Below are 21,918 nucleotides of genomic sequence, written 5' to 3'. Positions count from 1 at the left end.
CCTTTAGCGCTGCGATTAATCGCAATAAATTTTTTTAATAGTGATTTTTTTTCCCACTCACATGAGTTAACTGCAATTAATCGACAGCCCTAGTTTTTTCCATTGGTGTAGGAAGCATTCTTCCATCGACACAGCTGCACTACACCAGGGGGTTAAGTCAGCATAACACCATATCCCTGAAAGCAATAGCTTCTCACACCCAGCACCAAAACACCCTGACTGACATAGCTATGTTGGTCCAATTTTTAAATGTAGATCAGGCCACAGGGTCCTCATCCCTCAGGAGGGAACAGGGTCCTATCATATACTTTAGATAACCTAGAATTCTGGGAGGAAGTCTGCATAGCTTCAGCCTCTGCTTGATTCACTCATTACCTTGGGAATTTCCATTTAGAACTAAGTATCTAACATCTGGATGTTAGATCCTTGGCTGGAGGCTGAACATTCATCAATTCCTGACATTACAAGTGAATCCCTGATCCTATAAGCCAATGGGTAAGGATGCAAGGAAACTAAGCTGCTTTGTTTTCTTTGAAGTATTGTAGATTCACAATAGGGAAGAGACATTTCAGATGTAAAGTAAAGGGAAAGTGTGCAGCATCCTCTTGTTTTCAACTTCTGCCCATCAAACATTTTTCTTAAAGTCTACTCCTGCCACCCACCTTATTAGAGCGATTTTTTGTAGGTTTATAGCCTAATATGTATTTATGTAGGTTGTCCTACCACACAAAACATACAGCTTCCCTCTCATCCTGTGCTTCATAAATTAGCTGTTCTCTGTAGTTATTTGAACTTTATGTAAAGGTAACCTGCAAATACTTTGAGAAAACTCAGCAACTTCCATTAAAGTTAAATAGCCAGGTTAAAAGGGCATTAAAAAACAAACTAAAGATTCTAGTTAATCTAACTCCCCGTTCTTTTCATAGGGAAAAGTGTGTTTTATTCATTTTTTTCTTAACCAAGTGTCTCTAAATTCAATCCAGGCACAGATAAATAAGTTTGGTTGTGCAAGTTTGCATTTCACACTTGTACAGAGCCGATTTCTTATTCTAAGAACATACTCTTAAGGGCAGCTTACCAGATCAAGAATGAATCTGCAGATATGGGAAAATAACCTGCTCCCAATTTTCAGGCTCTGAATACAGAAGGCGTACCTTATATAACACTTTTCACACTATAGAAAACAGAGGAAGGAAACCAACTTTAGTTTCAAACCTAAATTGGATACAGTGGTCAGTATATCCAGGTATATTAAGTGGTCATTGGACAAACGAAATTAATTACACTGAATGTGTCAATCTGTTATTTGTTGATTTCTGGACAGCAGGTTTTTTCATGGCCTGGATATTTTGCTAAAGAAAATTCCAAACCCAAGTAAATCAATTTTGGCTCAATAACCACACGTGACAGGATTCGAACTTTGTTTCACTCTATACGAGGCCAGGAACAGCATTTGAACTGGTTTAAGCCACACAATCCTCTGTTCCTTCCTTTTGCAACTCTCATTCCCTCCAAGAAATGACTGAAATGTTCACCCAATTTGAAGTTAAACAAATAGGATTAAATTCAATTGAAGATGGATTTTGAAAACTGTTTATTCAAGTTGTCTTGTATATTTTATCTGAATGCAATAAATCTGTTCGGTGCAAGTGACACTTGCTGACCAGAACATAGTTATTACAAATTAAAAATACAAAATATATGAAGGGAAAATAGTGTTGATTTGCCCCTTCTCTCTCCCCTAGTCACCCCCAAAATGAATCAATCCATCTTGGTCTTGGTGTGCATAACCAGTACGGTTAAACGGCAAGCACAAGATACAGGCTTTTGGTGCAAGTGATGCTGTGACAGAATAAACTACAAACTTCGGCAGGTCAGATGTAAAATGCCATTTTCACTGTTGCCTTAAATTCCTACCCAATTCGGTTAAGGTGAAGCTAAGATTGGGGAAAAGCAAACTCTGGTTCCCTTATACAACCATTTTTGCCAAACTAGAATGAGTTTTATTCATAATGATACAGTAATTGGGCACACCCCACCAAAAGTCCTTTATAAGTCCTCATCAGACAGATAAACATAATAAAGGCAATAGTTTCCTCGTAACTCCTCATTAGGGGCCTGATCCTGCAAGACACAGAGGGCACTCAGCACTTAACTGGATTGAACTCTATCAATCCATATACCAGGCAGCTATCTAGGTGTCTTTAGGCACCGATACAGCATCTCCATACACAAACTTACTAGGTCCAAGCTCACTGAACTGTGTGGAACTTGCATGAAAAGAATAAAGCCTAATGCATCAAGTTTAGTGTCATATGTATGAGACTGTAAAACAACTGTTTTTATCAAAGATTGGGGAAGGAGAGGATCCATTGCCCAATATCCCTGAAGATAACTCTTTGAGGACTGCACTGAAGATATGACATGGGAAAAGGGATTGGAGTGAAGCCTGGGACGGGAAGCAAAAGTTCCTTTCTCGTCCCATGCTGTAAGCAAAAGTACAGAACACCACTAGCCGTCACCTACAGCCCCCAACTAAAACCTCTCCAGAGCATCATCAAGGATCTACACCTATCCTGAAGGACGATCCCTCACTCTCACAGACCTTGGGAGACAGGCCAGTCCTCGCTTACAGACAGCCCCGCAACCTGAAGCAAATACTCACCAGCAACTACACACCACACAACAAAAACACCAACCCAGGAACCAAATGCTGCTACAAATCCCGGTGCCAACTCTGTCCACATATCTATTCAAGGGGCCACATCAGCCACACCATCCAGGGCTCATTCACCTGCACATCTACCAATGTGATATGTGCCAGCAATGCCCCTCTGCCATGTACATTGGCCAAACCAGAGTCTCTACACAAAAGAATAAATGGACACAAATCTGACATCAGGAATCATAACATTCAAAAACCAGTAGGAGAACATTTCAATCTCTCTGGTCACTCAATAACAGACCTCAAAGTGGCAATTCAACAAAAAACTTCAAAAATAGACTCCAACGTGAAGCTGCAGAACTGGAATTAATTTGCAAACTAGATACCATCAGATTAGGCCCGAATAAAGACTGGGAGTGGTTGCTTCATTACAAAACCTAAACTTAATTTCCCCAATACTAATTTCTCCCTACTGTTACTCACAGCTTTTTGTCAACTGTCTGTAATGGGCCACTCTTTTACCACTTCAAAAGTTTTTTTTCCTCCCTTGGTATCCTGCTGTTAATTGATTTATCTTGTTAGACTGACCTAACACTTGGTAAAGCACCCCATCCTTTCATGTATTTATACCTGCTCCTGTATTTTTTACTCCATACATCTGAGGAAGTGGGGTCTAGCCCACGAAAGCTTATGCCCAAATAAATTTGTTAGTCTCTAAGGTGCCACAAGGACTCCTCGTTTTTTTTATTCATAAAGTTCTCTCCAGTGCTGAAACTTCACACTGAAGAACCCAAAGACACCAAAAGTGATGAGAAATGTGGAAGAAAGGAACAGATAAGGGCAAAGAGAGGAGGGGAAAAGACAGAATGGTTATGGGCCTAAAGTGTCCTGCATTATTCCCCTCCCTACTCGCTGAGTGAGGAATACAAAAATGAGTTTACAAACTAGCCTTTATCTCTGTGCATAATTACCATCAGTGAGAACCGTGCCGGCAATTCAGGTCCTCACATTAGGCTAAAATCCCTGTTCTAAATTTCTCAACAGTGGTTATAAAGAAGGGATAAATATTCATACTGAAGATACCCTGCAAGCATCCTTAAGAAGGTGCACAGTTTAGCCAATCCAAGTTAACTTCTGTGGAGAAGGATTGTTTTTTCCTAAAGAAAAATAATCTATGGATTTCTCATTTATTGTACAAAAAAAATTCCACACCACCATTTCCTCAAGTTCCTCTGCAGTTCGTTTCAAAGCCACCACAGATATTCAAATACTTGAAAAATTCATTTGTTTGATCACTTCTGGCGAGCAAACATCTATCGCTGGTGAGATGGGATGGGGGAAAAAACCCACAACAACTTATAGAAAAAAGTTATCCTCATTCAACATGAAGTTTCTAGTCATAATACCGGTGAGGATTACCTTCCAGACATTAACCTGTACAGTAGTCTTCCTGTCAGCAAACAAATAAGTGGTAATGTTTCTGCTGCTACTCAGCTTTTATAAGCATCAGCAATGAAGGTAGCAAGCCTCTAGTCCATTCCACTCCTGAAATTCATTACCATGCAGGAAGCAATTAAACTGTTTTGTGCATTCCCGCCTGGAGACTGGCAGAGAAGCAGAATGGCGGAGACTTCAACCCCACTCCAATCAGGATACTCTAGGTGGAAGAGAAACTCCACCCCCCCTTCCAGTAGCCCCTAGGAGACTTCCAATTTACACAAATACTAGCCTGATGCAGATATACAAAGAAAATTTCCGAGCAGGATCCAGATACATCCTTAAAAATATCCCAGCACCATCCCCAGAAGATGGATATGGGCTTCTTTCCATAACACTGAACCTGGAATTTTTAATTGCAGGATCCTACAATCTCATCTTTCAGATCAATCTCTGGCTGCCAGGAATCTGGTAAATTTTTCAAGCTCTCAGTTATTCCAGGTTCAAAGTGAGATAACCTACTGCTTAAATGAAAGCAAAGCCAAAATGCAAATAGCTATAGAACTTAGCAGGGTTCTCCAACTCAATGCAGGGAAGGGGAACAAACTTAGTACATTTTTGGGGAAATACACACCTACAACAGTTTAAAATATTTATCACTAAACCTTTACGAAAGTAAAGGCTATATTTGGAAATATTTCTGGATGATATGCTGTCCCACACACACACACACACACATTTTTAATTTCACTTCCTAACTCTACACCTATGGCTGTCTGTTTAGTGTAAAATCGATTAAACTGTATGACTAAAGTGTGGCACAAGGTCAGAGGTCTGCAGGTATACTGAACAGAAGCATAAGCAGTTGTTTACAAAACACCTTCCCTCCTATTCGAAGACACTACACACTAACAAACAAAAATATGCACTTTATAAAAAAAATGAATAAGCTATAAACACAAAAGGCTGAATTGTCAGACTTCACAGCTTGATTTTAAAAACGCAAAACAAATATTCCATGATTGGTAACTTCATAAGCACTTCTGAAGCTAGTTACCAGCAGTTAACCAGGAAACAGGTATGTAAGTCATGCAAGTTTATGTTCTCCCATAGTTATACACTGGGAAATTATGATGAAGAGCTGAAAAATATTTCCTGATGTTTGATCTAGTATGTGTCTTCTCTGTGTTTGTGATACCATGTAGAGTTCAAAATTACCTGTCAAATATGCAAAAATTTATAACTACATACGGATGATCTTTCATTTGCAAAGGAACCACATCTGTTGCTCGGTGCTTTTTATTAGCAAAAAGCTGAATTTCTACAATGAGTTGTATAGTAGACTGCTAATACTCAGTCCCAAGCCCTTAAAAGCTTTAAGGCCCAGACTACAAACTTAGCATCTTTCTAGCTAAAATTCTGCTCACTAGTGAAGGTAATTTTCACTGTCCAGGATCGGCTGGGTAAAATCCTGAATTTAATTAAGCTTAGTAGAGCCAAATAATATTTAAGTGTGTAGAACAGATGTAGCAACTAACATTTTAAGCTAGGATGTCCACATATCATCACAAAGCACAATGCAAGCTAGGAATGTGCATTGTTAGTTTGATTCCAAACATGAAGGCCCATTCATATAAGAAGCCGCAAGTGCTGTGATCCATTAAATGTAAAGATGTCTCATGATACTTGAGAGACTGTAACATCCTCACTCTGGTCTTCGCAGATCAACCACTTATGATTACACTCTTAACCACCATTTTCTTGTCAGTACTAAATTCAATCCTTTTGTTGCTTACATTCCAAACACTTTTGCAATGCTATCCCATGAATAAGGGGGTTACCTACTCCAAAACTGCCTTTTGTAAAAACAAATTCTAGAAAGTAGTTTACAGGAGAATTATTTTCACAACTAATACTAGAAGGGAATATAACCAATCTACTTGTGGATTTTAAACAGCCAAGTGCCCCATGTTAATCAAAATAATTGAAATATTAGATATGCAAATAAGCCTAAATCAACTCAGCAGCTGCACTCAGTAAGAATAATAATCTACTCAAAATCATTGTTTAATGTTTAGAATTCCCATTCTCTTGGCATACGGAAGCATACTAATAATAGGAATCAGGATGGGTTATAGGATATAATATTTTCTGCATTTATTTTTGATGATGATGGGCAATCACTCATTACCGAGTATGATCTTCTTCCATGGGAGTTATGGGTCCTCAGGTGGCTAATAAGGCCAATCCTTGAACCACAAGTTCTACTGCAATGAGGGTAGATGTTTTTGGGCTCAGCAGGAGGCTGTTGACCATGACTGGAAGTCAGTCTCTCCTTCCTTCTGCACCTCTTGTCCCCTTCAGCTCGTCGGCGAGCAAGTTCAAAATGCAGGGGACCATCACGTAGAACTTCTCTCCATTTTAAGCGATAGATTTATTTTTACATTCATGTTCATCACGTAGTGACTATACTGCAAAAGGTATTACCTGTAACAATATCAGATTCCATTTCCCTATGAAAAAGACAGCGAACACAGTTTACTTCTCATCTTAACTTTATGAAAGCATCCATTTTCCAAAATTAGTCTTGAAACTGGGGGGGGTCTCATCTGAAATTTTATACACAGAAGTGGAAAAACAAACTAATGGGTCAAACACGCGTTCCCAGCTTTGTGAAGGATGCTATGCTATTACAGATCATGGTAGTGACTATGTAGTTAGGGTTTAGGGACCTCTCTTGCAAGGTGTTGAACACTAACAATGTACTTTAAAGGGCAACCAGGAAGCCCTTGTTCCTGTTCAAACACCAGAATAAAGGGAGAGTTGGTGTGGTTTTACTGCCTCTAATAGAGCCATGCCCTCTCAGGATACTGCTAAATTATCCCTGCCAGAGATTTAATTCTGGGACTTTAAACAATTATTGCTATTTCAGTAGAAAGAAAAGCAGTGCAGTATAAAGGAGAGATTTTATGGAGAAATGCCTCATGACCAATAGGATGAACCGGAGAAGGGGTTTGTGGCCAATATGAGACTGACAGGTTCTATATCTGTAGTACAGCACTGTGAGGTAAAGAAAAGTTTGTGGTTACTACTGGAAGCGTGGATAAGAGTAATGGTTGTGATTAGGGCTGTTTCAAATGGCTAAATATATTAACATTAGTACAGGATCAGAGTTAAGGTTGTCTGAAGAATCTTAATATGGCTGCACTTACAGCAACTTTTGTAATGAAGGAGGGCAAGCGTGACTAAGTGGTAAATCTTTCTTGTTTTAAAGATGCAGTTGCAAATTTTAGATGTGTATGGCTCCCAACTGCACTCTCCTTCCCAATTTTAGAAAGATGCACCACCCAGATAGATCCCAAGATTACATGACAGGGAGAGGTAACCAATAGCTGCTTAGAGAAAAGGTACTCTTGCTGCTGCTACAACTTCAAAAGACTCATAGGTACAAGACTCAAGATGGGTGAGCACTTGTATCTCCTGAAGAATCTATAGTACTTATGGGACACAGAAAGAGCCTTCCCCTCCCAGCAGGATGAACATTTTGAGGATGTTAGCAGCATAGGTGTTCCCTTCCCATCCCTACTGTCCTTTGGCATTATGGGTCTTTGAAATAGCAGGTGCCAGAGTCTCTTGCCTTTTTTTCATGCAACCACTGTTACCATAACTGTAGGGGAATGAGGCCAATTATATAGAATTCTACCAAAGATATGCTTCTACCTGCCACTAGGAAGAACATGGCTTGTCTCTAGCATGGTTTATTATATTAAAAAAAAAAAAAAACCACACACACACCCCACACCGGTCAGGGGGCAAAATGTTCACTTTCAGAAGTAACATTTCAGTGAAACCGTTTCCGTTTTTTGTAATTCTAATGTTCTAACTGTATTTTAAATTAAGTGACATTTACAATTATAGCATATTTTCCCTAGAAATATAATACATAACAGCCATACTGGTCAGACCAAAGGTCCATCTAGCCCAGTATCCTGTCTTCCAGCAGTGGCCGATGTCAGGTTCCCCAGAGGGAATGAACAGAACAGGTAATCATCACGTGATCCATCTCCTGTCACCCATTTCCAGCTCTAGCTTATGTACTGCTATACATAAGACTGAATGGTAGCTGTACAAACTTATTGGTCTATATTAGACCATAGAAGTCTTCACCATAAATTTTGAAAGGTCACATTATGGAAGTACCACTTGTGGTTCTAGAGTTAAAACTGAGTTTCGCATACAAAGCAGGGATATTCAACCACTTTGTTACACATGAACTGCGGGGTTAAGGTGAGAGACTTCTCACTGAGGACAGTAAAGGACCTTTCAGGAAAGCGGGGGAGGAAATTTTTAGAAGTTTAAACTTCTACAACTTTTTTAAAATTAACATTAAATTCTTATTTTTAGACAAGGAAAAGCTAAGAAGATATTTTACACTTACTTCCAATAAAATCCTTGGATGTGAAAAGATGCTAAATGCAATTCACAAATAAATTAGAGGTAGGCAAATCACAAAAGAATAATCCTGCTATGTTCAACACTTCCAATAAGAGTTAATGCATCTAGGCAGAAAAGGCTGGCAAAGTCATCTCCATTGCTTTCCTCAGAGAGGAACTCAAATGTGTGTTCTCTGGAGGGCTACTTTACACCAAGAATTAGTAATAGGGTTCTACAGTTTTCCACCTTTAGCACACCTATTCAAATCTAATCCAGGTTATTACATATTTGCCAGCCACAGTCCAGTTCAGCTGACAGGAGGCCATACAGGCAGTACTTACCCACACACACCAGTCTAGCAGGAATCTAAAGAAGCCAAGGATTAAATCGGCCTGGAGGCTGAGCTATCCTCACTTTCCAGGTCACAGTACATTGGTAGAGGAACCTTGCATCATCATTACCCAAACTGTACTTGTTCACTGGACAATCAGATGGTTTCAATATCCAGTACTGTCACTTCAGCACTTTTCACAAGATGGAATAGAATTCTTAAACATTGGGACCGGTCTTTTTTTTTTTTTTTTTTTTTTTTAAATGCCCTAGTACACTTTTTGGCCCTAAATAAATAACTTGTTCTCCATAAGACTACCCCACCCTAAGCCTCTGTATGACTAAAAGGTTGGGTTAAAGGAGTAGAGAGTTATTAGTCTCAATTACTGACTCAGTAATTCAAGTACCAAAAAAACTGCAGCTATTTCTATATCCTTGAGCTCTATAATCTAACATTTTTAACATGACTAAGTTAATTATAAACATTTTCTTAAATGGCATAAAAAAACAAATCCTCAAATCTGTAGATAGTGCCTGTCAAATCCATAATGAATGCTATAATTCACACTGCCAGGCAGGTCCCATCCAAAGCAAAAAAAAAATATTCATATGCCAAGGCCAGACAGCCCTCATTTTCTGGGCATTTCCTGAAGGGACACTGCACAAGCAGTGAACTACTCTATTTACTTTTAGCAACCAATTTGAACTTTTATCTAGAATTTGGTTCAAAACTTACTGCTGACCAACATAATGAAAAGCTTTCTTAGTTTAACCACAAAACAAAGTAGTTTCATATTTTGCAACAAATCAGTCTTATGCTTTTGCAGTAATAAACTGTATAAGCAACTTTGGAGTTTTTTTTTTTTTTTTACTGTAAAAATACATTTTAAGGTTAAGTAGTGAACAAGCTGTCTCACTTAAGTTATTCATATATACCATACAGAGAAAGAACTACTATCATCTATAGTATTAACCATGTGCCAGGCCACTATTATTTCCTGAGGCATTAAAAATTAGCACCTACCATGAAGGGCAAATAAGAAATGTAATCTCAACCAAAAACAAAAAAATCATTTCCATAGTTTGTGACTAATGCACATACCTCTCTGCTCCAGCCTTGAGATGCAGAAGTGATATGCTGTTGAGCCAGAATTCAAATACTCTCTCAGACTTGCTCTAGTGGCTAAGGGGAGGACACATACATGAAGTACCATGGACAGGGTATAGGAAAGTAAGAGGGTTACCTTCCTACCACTTCTGTGCATTTCATTTTGGATTTGAAATGTTCCATTTCTGAAAGCTGCTGGACTGACGGTGCTACAAACTGAAGTCTTCTAGCAACAGATCAGATGCAACAATGGTAATACAGATTTCTCTACACCACACAAGTGTGTTTCAGCCTTCACTTCAAGAAATACCTCTAAGGAAGAGAGCGTATTTTTAGTCTGTCTCCATTCAATAAGCGGGTTCTTCATGCTAAAGCTACCAATCCATTTCACACACGCTAGGGCGTGTCATTCATTTCATATAGGCCCATCAATAGACAACACAACTTCCAAACCTCTACTGAAACAAGCAGATTCATACTCACAAACTATGACCAGCTTGGTGTGTGGTACCCACAATCCCGTATCTTCCTCACACAATTCAGTGAAAGAACAGTCTTACAGAACAATGCCACCAATGGATCATACCAGAGCTATTGGTCTTTGTCCTGAGTACTTCCCCAGAGGCAATACAAGGAGAAAAGCATATACTGAAACTGTTCCCAGACTTTTCCAGAGTGGTAGGGTAAAGGGATACAGGTTGGATGTGAAGGCAGATTTACAGTGAATTGGTTCAAGGGGCAATTAATATATTTGAAAAGTGGGTCAATTTTGGAGGAAAAATTTTGGTTCTCATAGTAAGGAATAGTAGTTAGACCATGGGCTGGTCATTTTCAGCATAAATAAGTATTAAGTGAGAAGCTTTTTAAGAGAAAACCTCTATGTAAAATCTGAAATTCTACTAATGACGCTAACTCCAAAAAAAACAAGCAAAAAAAAATATTCGCTTTAGCAAAATAAAATGAAGAACTAACAAAATGCAAGCAAGTCTGATTTAAATTTTAAGGTTAATTTAAATAAAAATGATTTACAACCTTAGTTACAATATTCAAGTCACATCATCTCTCACTTTTGATATTTTTGGATTCAAGTCTCAGAAGTACAAGTCTAGATGTCTTAACATCCACAATATCCTTGACAAAAATTATCGGCAGCCTTTTTCTAAGATGGACAGCCTGAGGAAAAAATCTACACTTCCCACATTAGTAATTATAGTATAATATTTCCAAGGGAAATAAGGGGTAAGGAATTTACAAACTCTACATGAACAGAGACAAAGACAAAGGCTGATAAATGCACAAGTAGAAGACTTTAAAGTAGCTAAAGTCCTACCATAGGGAAATAAGCTCATCATTCTTCAGATGGAAGGACTGTTTTGTATTACTCAAATGTTGTTACTGTGGCTGACTGGGTGAAGTTTACAGGCTCCAAGAACAGCATCACATAGTCCTACACTTCAATAATAATGGTGGTTTTATAGGACCTCAAGGGGAGATGGAGAATGGAAGTTAGAATCCTCCAGGTTACAACAAAACAAGACATAGCTATTTGTGTCTAAACAAGTCTAGGTTTAAAAAAAAAAAAATGGACTAGATATAAGGAAGGCGAATTTTAGTGTGGCCTTGTCATTCATTTCTGTCTTGTGACAAAAGAGAAGAGCAACATTTTAGGAAGGCTATTTTAAACTTGGATCAAGATTACACCACCACTACACAGTCACATACTCATAAGTGCTGAATGAGGGAATCTTGCACTTAATACACCTCTACCCCGATATAACGCTGTCCTCGGGAGCAAAAAAAATCTTACCGCGTTATGGGTGAAACCGTGTTATATTGAATTTGCGTTGATCCGGCGGAGTGCGCAGCCCCGCACACACACCCCCTCCACCCCCTGAGCACTGCTTTACCGCATTATATCCGAATTCATGTTATATAGTGGTAGAGGTGTACTTATGCACCACTACGGTAACAGAAGCAGGTAAAACTTATAAGGATTGCAGGTTGCTTTAGCAGCTTCCCTGTACACCTGTGGGAAACCCAGAAAAGCATGATGGTCTTACGTAAGATTCACTCAAAACTGCAAAAGTTGAAGAACAATGGGGATTTCTGTGATCGCACACCAAATGTCAGCCTCTGGTTCCGCTATGCCAGGAAATACAAATGTGTTAATACACAAGGTCAAAGAAGTTTGGAGCACTTTCAACGAAATACATTTAGCGGAAAGGAGTGCATCATTGCTTGGCATAAACACTTCGACATCTTAGAAAGATTTGAAAGATTCTGGAGACCACCACAGGACATTGTCATGGATTTAAAGGTTATGGGAGGGAGGATCATATGAGAACTGGAAAACGGAAGAAAACCTAAAAGTTACCTGAACTATTAGGGGACAAAAATTCCTATGCAATTGGTTTTCTTGTACACCTCTACCCTGATATAACGCGACCCGATATAACACGAATTCAGATATAACGCGGTAAGGCAGCACTCCGGGAGGGTGGGGCTGGGCACTCCAGCGCATCAAACCAAGTTTGATATAAAGCGGTTTCACCTATAACGCTGTAAGATTTTTTGGCTCCCGAGGACAGCGTTATATCGAGGTAGAGGTGTATTCAATCATCTTTTATAAGAAGCATCAGCGATGGCAGCATTCTAGGAAAGTGCCAAAAAGCAAAGCATTAAATCAAAAATCTTTTACAATCTAAACACAGTAACAAGTTCACTACCCATCATCACCCCAACTGTCTAGCTACACCTGATTGGGTCTATTTGGGTAGGTAACATTTTTGAGTCCTCTCTTGCAGGACAAAAACTAGTAGAGTTAACACCCTGAGCAAGTTATCTGTTAGTCTATGAACACACAAATGTATACTGCAAAAAACCTTAGTCTGAAAAGAAAGTTAACGGCAAACATACTGGCTTAGCCATCTGCCTACTTAAAGGCTGGATCCTTGAGTCATTTTCTATAAAACAGTTCTTCCATTTTTACTGCCCTCATAGAGCTGACAAATTCCTTCAGATAGAAAAAATATACTAACCAAAACACATGACATGCAAAAGGCTGGCTTAATAAGGTCAAGAGAAGAACAGCTAGAAAGACTGAGAATGTAAGCATAGGTCTAAAATCAAAGGCGTAGACACTAAGAAAGCCCCAAAATATTTCTACTAGTGCTAAATTAGACTGAGGGGGAAAAACACCTCTGAAATAGAGTATGTAACAAAATTAGTTGTCTCAATGCACATGCACTTCCTTCCCCCTCCCTCCATGCTGCTATACTCTGGCAACCTTCTGGTCTTCAGCAGTATCTGACCCCACTATAAACATCAAACAATGAACTGGTGCTGTCAAATGCTAATCCAAATTTTCAGTGAAGTTATCTTCCACCATCCTCCCAGTCAAGACATTTTAAGTACAGTGGAAACTATATTAACTGATCACTCAAGGACCGATAAAAAGTTGGGTCTTTTAATAAAAACAACACAGAAAGCTGAAAGGAAGCCCACAAAGCCAAATTACACTTGATTCCAAAACTTATTTTATCGTTTGCAAGTCACTTAATTTACCAACATTTAGATTTAAGTATTTTATAAAAATAAAATACAAATATTGCATTTAGAGGGGGGTTTTGTTGTTTGTTTTTTAAGTGTATAACAGGTTACTTGTTGCAGCCCATAATGCTCTGTCCATCAGTTACTCAGCACAGGTGAAATAAAAACAATTTCTATTACATTTAACTGCTTTCTGGCGATTCAGTGTAAAAACAAAACAAAAAAAACCACTTACTGCAATACACGGAGTTAAGGAAAATGCAGAAATCTCTGAAAAGACTATACACAGTGTGCACTTTACATACAGCAAAGTCAAAAGTAGTTGAGCGGTTTTCCCCAAAAGTGTACTGTTGTATTTGGAACCAATTCTAGACTGTCGCTGAACATAGAAAGATGTTCTCTTAAAACTAGCATTTTAGTGTTATCTGGGAATATATCTTTTGGTGCTCGCCGAGGGCAGGTGGTCTGCATGAAGTTTCACTGTGCTATATATTTATATAAACAGTAATACCTAGTGGCCTCAGATCAGATTTAGGGTCCCAGTGCACTAGCCACAGTGCAAACAGATAGGAGGACAGGCCTGCCATAGGGCATAGTTAGCTGACTTCAAGTCATGCAGTTTTTAATTGACAAATCTTTAAAAATCTTAATGTCAGTAATCCTTTTGTTATAGTTGTGAGCTGTTCACCTATGATAGTTCTAGTAGGAATATTAATTCCTACTCAGCTACTACCCATATAGGAAGGAAGGTAGCTGTAAGCTACCTTTTTTCCCCCCTCCAAACTTCTGCAGATTATTGTAAATGCTGATGGTTGCTTGAATTTCCAAACTTTCGTCTTTTAAAAGAATAACATTTAAACTACACAAAAAGATTGAGCTAGAATTGGTGTGCCATAGTAAACTGTATAATTCTCCACCATTTAATTCCCAGAGACTTCCAATTTGCTCTCCTGGAGCCAGTTTGCTACCAATGATGAAGCTATACATATAAAAAGTTTCAATTTAATATATGCTTTGCCAGATGACTGCTGAAAATTTCTTTACTGCTACTTTCAAGGACAAAAATGAGCTGTCATTTGAAAACAAGTTTTCTCCGTTATAAATGCCCTGATCCTTATGTTTTATCAAAAGCTGGAAGGAAAGTTCCAACTTAAAGGGAGGACATGAACAGAACACTTACAAACTGATATACTTTAGAAAAAACAGTTGCATGGATCCACAACAGCAGAGAGACTGAGTCACTAGCCAAGTTGGAGGTGTTTTATTAGGCTTATTTCTTATTTACACTAAGGCCTCTTTACATAATTCTGGCGGCATAAAGGAGCCTCAGTGTAAATGAGATTCAGGCCCATAATATTAATACAATAGGAAAAACATGTAAACAGCTCTGGTAAACTGACCTATGACAATTTTGACCCATAGTTTTCTTACTAGTTTAGGGACTACCAGAAGACTATGGCAGAATGAATAGATGGTGAAAGCTAAGGCCAGGTTGACACTACAGACCTATGAGCTTCTCCCATCAACATAGCTATCACCTCTTATAGAGGTGGATTAACTACGCAGATGGGATCTCTCCCATGTCACAGTAGCTATGTACATGAAGACAAGCCTTCAGTCTACATTTAATTCCAAGAAACAGGAGATAACAAATGGAGGGAGAGGGAGATTTCTACTTGATAATACATTTGAAAGCCTAGGGTAACTTCTACTTATCATAATGAAGTTTCAAATCTTTTACTGTAGCACTGCCCGTCAATTCGTCCCTTTTTATTTGTTGCACTGAACAAACAGAAAAACAGACCTTTACGTACACTTTACTGACATTCAGTCGTTATTGCTGAATTCCCTCCCAACCTCGTTTTGTTGTTGTTCTAAATTGTACTGCAAATCAGAAATCTTGAGTGAGCCACAACACACTTCCATTTTTTACCCCAAGCATTTCCTTACACCAAACCCCCACCCGCCTTTCTAATGCAAATAATTTAAGGTACCTCTATTTCGACACACTACCCTTTTGCATTCCAGTCCTCAAATTTTGTTAAATATTTTGTAAAGCGGAGCAGCTCTCCAAAGGCAAGGGGATAAGAAACTGTGATGAACCTTCTCATGCAGCAGTCACTGTTTTACCCTACCGAAAGTTAAATCACTGCTTTCCTTTTAGGATTACCAGTTTAATACAGACGAGTTTAGAGTATTCTTACACTGAGAAGTTAAATTGCCACTTATATCACTCCCTCTAACAAACATTAGTAAACAAATTATATCTTCGGCTACTGAAGACCTAACAAGATTACAGTAAGATGGCCTGTAGCCTAAAGTGTGCAGAACCAACAACTAGGAATAAAGTACTTTTTGGATGCTCACTAAATTACTTGCTCATTTCCAGTGCTATCACAAGATGACCACAAGTTTTTGGTCATTACTGTAATGTTGCTTGTATTATGTTCAGGATTTGATAAATTTACTCACCAGTTTTCTACTTGCCCCTCTCTGGCAAGTGAGGCAGTTAGCCACCAATTTCTTTCCAGACTTACGCATCAACACGTAATCTTCAGTTTTAAAAATAATTGCATTTCTAGCACTTAGTTGCAAAGTAAACGTAAGTATCAATCAAATGCATGTAGTGCTGTTTTCATGAATCTGGACAGTCAACCTGAAACTCTACAGGTGTAAATGTTTAAGGCCCAGATATTCCTAGGAATTTCACTGGAGTGGGAGAAGCGATATATTACCCTTCCTCACACCCACCAAAAAACTTCACCACAATAAAATAGTGGAACCTCCTTATAGCCAGTAGTTTAGCCTATGTCTGGAGCAGTCTTCCCACTGTGTCTCCCCCAACGTGGAGAGGTATAGCAGCAGTCCATGCTCAAAATCCTTTTTATGCAGCAGCACATGGGAAACCCTCACAAGAGTACCCCAAATTTTGCACTGCCTCCTGCACAGATCCTGACACAAGGCCCACCACATTGCTGAGGGAACAGGATTTCTCCAAGTGTGACCTGTCTCCACTCACCTCAGTAGTGTTTACTCAAGTTTCTGCATCCATCTACATTTTACCACTCTAAACTCTAAAATTGTTTCAGACATAACAGCCCCCTTTCCACCGCCACCTCAAACCCAATTCCCAGTTTGAGTACTGATAGCAAGTAGGTTAAGTCTTCTGCCTTGTGATCTAATGATTGGTTTGTCAAATGTTGTTTATATACTTAACAGATTATGGAAGTAACTCTAAGACTGTGGTTCCCAAACTGGGGTTCGTGAACCCCTGGGGGGGTCACAAAATGTTACAGGGGGTTCTCGGGAAAAAATTCCCTAAGGGCGGATAGAGCTGTCCCTAGGGACCCCGGGCAGCACAGGGCCAACAATCCGGAGCCCCTGGACTTCCAAGAGCTAAGCAGATCAAAGCCAGCATATCTATCAAGATTCCTTATAAGAAATGGAAAGGGAGGTGGGTATTTTTTGCTGTTTTTAAAATTAAATAGGCAGCTAGTATTGTTTTTAAAGTTATTATGAAGAACAAGTTTAAGCTTTGTTGTAACATGCATTGTTTGCCTGGACTACTCAAGACCTGAATGCTTGTGTAGGAGGAACTCTTTGAGTTGACTTCTTAAATACCTTCATGATGTTTCAAATCTGATACTCCTTGATGAAACATTGGAGCCTTGTCTTATAACAGGCTTATTCGAAATGATACAAGCTACGAAAGTGAGATCTTGGAAGACTGTTGCCGTTTTCATAATTTAATAAAAATACTGTAATGATAAATAATTAAAAATAAATAGTGTAATAAGCATGTCAAAAACAAATTTTATATTTCCAAGATCACTGCTTTTATAATTTATACTCAGTTAAAGGAGAAAATCCCTGGAAAACTTCATTTTTAGGAGGGGGTTCGCGAGACTTGATATTTTAGTGAAAGGGGTTCACAGGTTGTTAAAGTTTGGGAACCACTGTTCTAAGATGACATCTAGAAACAAAAAACTGTGTATACATCTTACGGATTGTGCAGGAGATGGAAAGCAATGTCATTCTCCAGCCTCTGAATTCCTGTATAAATTTGGATACAAGCTTCCTAACATTGCTAGGTCACACACATACTATTTTGTAATTCCAGAATATTACAAGCCTTCTCCATTATAAGATGCATCTGTATGGTTAGAAAGTACTTACGGGCTTAGTTTGGGTGAAGAAAGTCTGTGAGAAATTATATAGTGCATTTTAGTTACAATGTTCCCAGAACACCAGAACGATCTCTAATAATGGAATTTCATTCTTCTGCCATTTACAAATCACTAGATAATTTCTCTCTCAAAGCTGGACAGGAGGTCAGTCCACTAACGTGAGGATGACCAGAGTTCCAAACAGAGTGAGAAGTCAAGCCTGTGATTGTAAATGTTCACTGCATTACTAGAAACAATCTTTAATTATTTGATACTTGAAGTAGCTTCAAAACCACTGCATCAACTATGAAAAATACATATGATGTGGGGCCTGGACAATTTTTGCTTTAAGGTTGCTTATTTTGAACTAGGGAAATATCTTACAAAATAAATAATTTATAATGGAAATTTCTGGTTCACTAAATATCTGTAGAAGTGTGTGTATTATACGGTTTTACTATCTTTGAGCCAAATAGTTTACCCTGGAATGATGAAGTTTTATTTACAGAAATGCTTTTATTCAATCCACTATCTACCACCAATGTTGTCCTTTCATTTTGCCTGGAATAAGAACCTTCATAAGAGTGCCTCAAACCTTGCACTCCCTCCTGCACAGCAGAACCACACAGATCCTGACAGAAGGCCCAACACACTGCTGAGGAAACAGAAGACCTGAGCTGTATTCCTGGCTCCAACGATGTTGGACGTGTGACCTCGGGCAAATCGTTTACTTCTATGCCTCCATTTTCCCATTGGTCAGACAAGGATACGACTACTTTCCTTTATAAAACACTGACATCTACGGATGAAAATATTTAAGAACTGAGTATTATTTCTGTAACCTACTGCGAAGATTCCCAAACTGTGGTCAAAGGAGCAGTAGCACTTCACAGAGATGGGCAGTCCTATAGCCCAGACTCTTCTTGTCATTTCCAGCTGAGAGAAAAAGGACAGATAGTAAAGAAGGAGACATACTGAACTGAATAGCAAAGACAGTGTCATTAAAGAGTGTCATTAACTGTCTCAAAAAAGAACACTGCATATTAAAGGCTGCTAAAAATATGAATATTTATACTTTCCTAATATTACTTTACAAAGAAAGCAATTGCAGAAGTTGTCACAGGGATGTTATGCAATTGCAAGTGGGATGAAAGGTGGTCCATATAGTCTATTAAGATGTTGTTCACCCTTGTGAAAGTCTGAGAACCCCTGATACAGTGGCCTTGCCAACCAATTATGTTTGGTTGCACCATATGGCAAGGTACAGTCTTGTAAGCTGAGGCAGGTCTATAAATGATGGATTTGGTTACCTAAGGCCTAAAATACATTTTATAATCAGACAATTTGAAGTTCTGTGTTTACACAATGTCATCCATTTGAAATGATCAGCTCCAAATTAAAAAAACTAGAGCCCTAAGCCTGACAAACACCTACAACATTTTCGGTAACAAAAAACTAAGCTAGCCACAAATACATCTCCTAAAAACTTTTAATGGGAACTTAAAAGGAAAACATGCAAGTTAGAACCAGAGTGCATTTTATAGTCAACACCCCTTACCATACAAAAACAATCCTCTCCTAGCATGAACTTTCCTTGCCATTCAGCCAAGTCTGACTGCCAAACATTTCTAAACCCATACATGTGTTAGTCTTGTTTATGGAATGGAAAGAGTCTATTAGAGGATCATAAAAACCCTGAGGTGTAATACACTTAACTTCTAGACTGTGCACTACTACTATTTTCTTTTATTAGTGATGCTACTGAGAAACTAAAAGTATGCTTGTATATTTGGAGTATTCATAGGTCACCTGAACTCCATCCAACCTCTCAGGTACATTGCTTGTTCGCTCTCCTCTTCCTTTTCATAGCCTGAATTTCCAGATACAGAGGAGGGAGGGGAAAAGAATTTGATTCTTCCACAGATTTGCCTTTCAATATTACTGTTTATCTTTTAGTCAATGTCTGTGATCATGCTCACATAAGTGTGATGTTAAAATATCTGTTCACTGAAATCCAGATATTTTAAAACTAAAATAGAATATAACACAGGCAGTATTGCAGATAAGCACAGGTAAGCTAGAAATAAGTACAGAGACAGTAAACATGCTATATGCTAACATAACCTTCGCAACTTTTTGGTAAAATTAAGCCAACCTTTTTCAGGACTTGCACATCCAGCTTAAAGAGTAAAATGTAACATATACCCTACATAGCATTCATCTCCCTCCTAATAACTCCGCATTTAATATTGTCCCAAGCACACAGGCCAAAGCCATATGAATCCTCTGAGCTGTAGCAGTGAAGTCTTCTAGGATGACTATCCAACGGACATCTCCTCCTTTTATGTGTACATGAAATCACCACCAGCTCACACTGAAACTGGCAGGTAGAGCATATGGCAATCCGTTGAACACGATGTGAGCCCATAGCCTTGTCATTTCCTTCTCCTAACTCACCCTATAAAAAGGTTTCTAGGACTAAGCATGTTTTAGAAGCCCTGGAAAGTTAAATGCTGATTTGCTAAGAGACAAATCTGAGAAGGTTAAATGAACTGTCCAAAATAATAGAAAAAGAGAGGCGGCTGCCATTTACCATCTGTCTCCCACAAAAGTGAGAATCAGAACAAATGGAGCCCAGTTTTGGAGAGGGGGAGGAGAACGAAAGGAAATTTCCACCAAGCCATAGGAGAATCACACTGAAATAGATAACCCAAACCAGTGCGGCCTCCCCCGGAGACAGGAGGGGTGGGGTGAGACCCTCCCGGGCACAGCCCCCTCCTCTCCCACGTCCCACTCCGGCAGCCCCTCGGTGCCGAGCACGGCCCCGGGCTCACGCAGCGGGCTCTCCCCTCCCCGCGAGGGGACGGAAAACGGGCAGCCCCTGGGCGCCCCTCGCGCCCGCCCGGGCAGGGGCGTCCCCGCTCTCCCTAGACAGCGGGGTCCCGCCGCTCCCGGGGGCCAGGTTGAGGCCTGCGCTCCCTGCGAAGCCTCCGCTCTCTCGTAGCCCGGCTCCCCCGGCCCCTGCTCGCACACTCACCCGCCTTCCTCGTCCCTCCCAGCCCGCAGTCTCTCCTGCTTCACGGCGGCCGGCTGGCTAGCAGCGCTGTCGGGCGGGACCTCTAGTAGCGCCGGGCCTGGCGGGAGGGGGCGGAGTAGCTCCTCCGACGACCTTTATGTGAGAGACGGGTAATCTCCGGGCTCCGTGCGCTCCGCCGCCAGGCCGGCCACCATCTTACATTAGGGAGACTGCCCTAGACGCCGCCGCCAACGCGCGTGCGCACCAGCCGTCGGGGGCGGGGTGGAGGAGACGTGCCGCCAGGGAGGCGGCCGCCCGGGGCACGACGGGACTTGTAGTCTGGTTTGGCAGGAAACGGAGGCGGCTGGGGGAGGGGATGAGTGGCGATGGGCTGCGTTAATCTGCCCCTGCCAGCTGCAGATCTGGGGCTGTCCGCTAGCTTCTGTCTGTCTGAAGCCGCGGCATCCCCCCGCCTCCTCCCCGGCATCCCCTTCCCCACTGCGACCCCTCTACCCTGCATAGCCATGTGTCTACTTTGCCCTGTCACCTTCTCCTGCACCATGCTGCCCTGCCACCGTCTGCTCCGTGCTGCACTCATCCAAGTTCCTTCCAGCCTTACCCGTCACTTTAACCTGCCATGGACTTTGACTCGCTCCATTTCCCATCCTTGCCCCTCCCGACAACCTGCCATGGGCTTTAACCTGCTCCACTTTCCAGCCTCACCCCTACTCTAACCTGCCATGGCCATGGTTTGCACCAAACCTGAAAACTGGGTGACCTAACCACACTTATTTAGAGGGCAAAGGAGAAACATTTCTGCGAAGTCAGATGAAAAGTCAACAAACTGTTTTGTTGTTACAGCTCATTCAAAAGTTATGCTGATTTCAAATTTTGGCTTTTGTCTAACTTTCCTTTGTTTTCCCCTAGCTCAAAACCAGTTGGTTATTAATTACCCCTTTAGATTGTCCATGTAGTTAACTCTCTTTTAAAAATTCATGGGTATAAGGTATATTTCAAGCAATAGAATTTCGTTAAGGAAAGCTGTTAAAATCCTTACTGTGAATAGTTTTGAGGCTGAGCCCATTGATTTCAGTGGGTTTTATAGGCCCAATCCTATTTCTGCTTATGTGAGTGAATGTTTTTTTTGCCATTGACTTAAATGGAAATACATTTCATAGCAACTACTCATTTTACAGACATGAGATTAGCGGGA

The 21,918-nt window shown here is 40.1% G+C and overlaps 1 protein-coding gene across 11 annotated transcripts in view; it reads right to left on the bottom strand.

Moving 5' to 3' along the window:
• The window catches only part of CNOT4 (CCR4-NOT transcription complex subunit 4), a 124,011-nt gene extending 103,029 nt beyond the window's left edge, over positions 1–20,982 (bottom strand). For 7 of the 11 annotated variants that reach the window (XR_010591512.1, XR_010591514.1, XM_005305262.5 and 4 more), the window contains exon 1: positions 20,727–20,958. The gene's annotated coding sequence lies outside the window, so the exon portion shown is untranslated. Of the gene's footprint in view, positions 1–20,726 lie in introns of all 11 variants that reach the window. The other 4 variants (XR_010591513.1, XM_005305264.5, XM_005305267.5 and 1 more) reach the window with 3 other exon arrangements.
• Positions 20,983–21,918: the final 936 nt, after the last annotated feature.

This window comes from Chrysemys picta, chromosome 1 (genome assembly GCF_011386835.1).
Source record: "Chrysemys picta bellii isolate R12L10 chromosome 1, ASM1138683v2, whole genome shotgun sequence".
Classification (NCBI taxonomy): Eukaryota; Metazoa; Chordata; order Testudines; family Emydidae; genus Chrysemys; species Chrysemys picta.
This window is presented reverse-complemented; position numbering and strand designations above follow the sequence as displayed.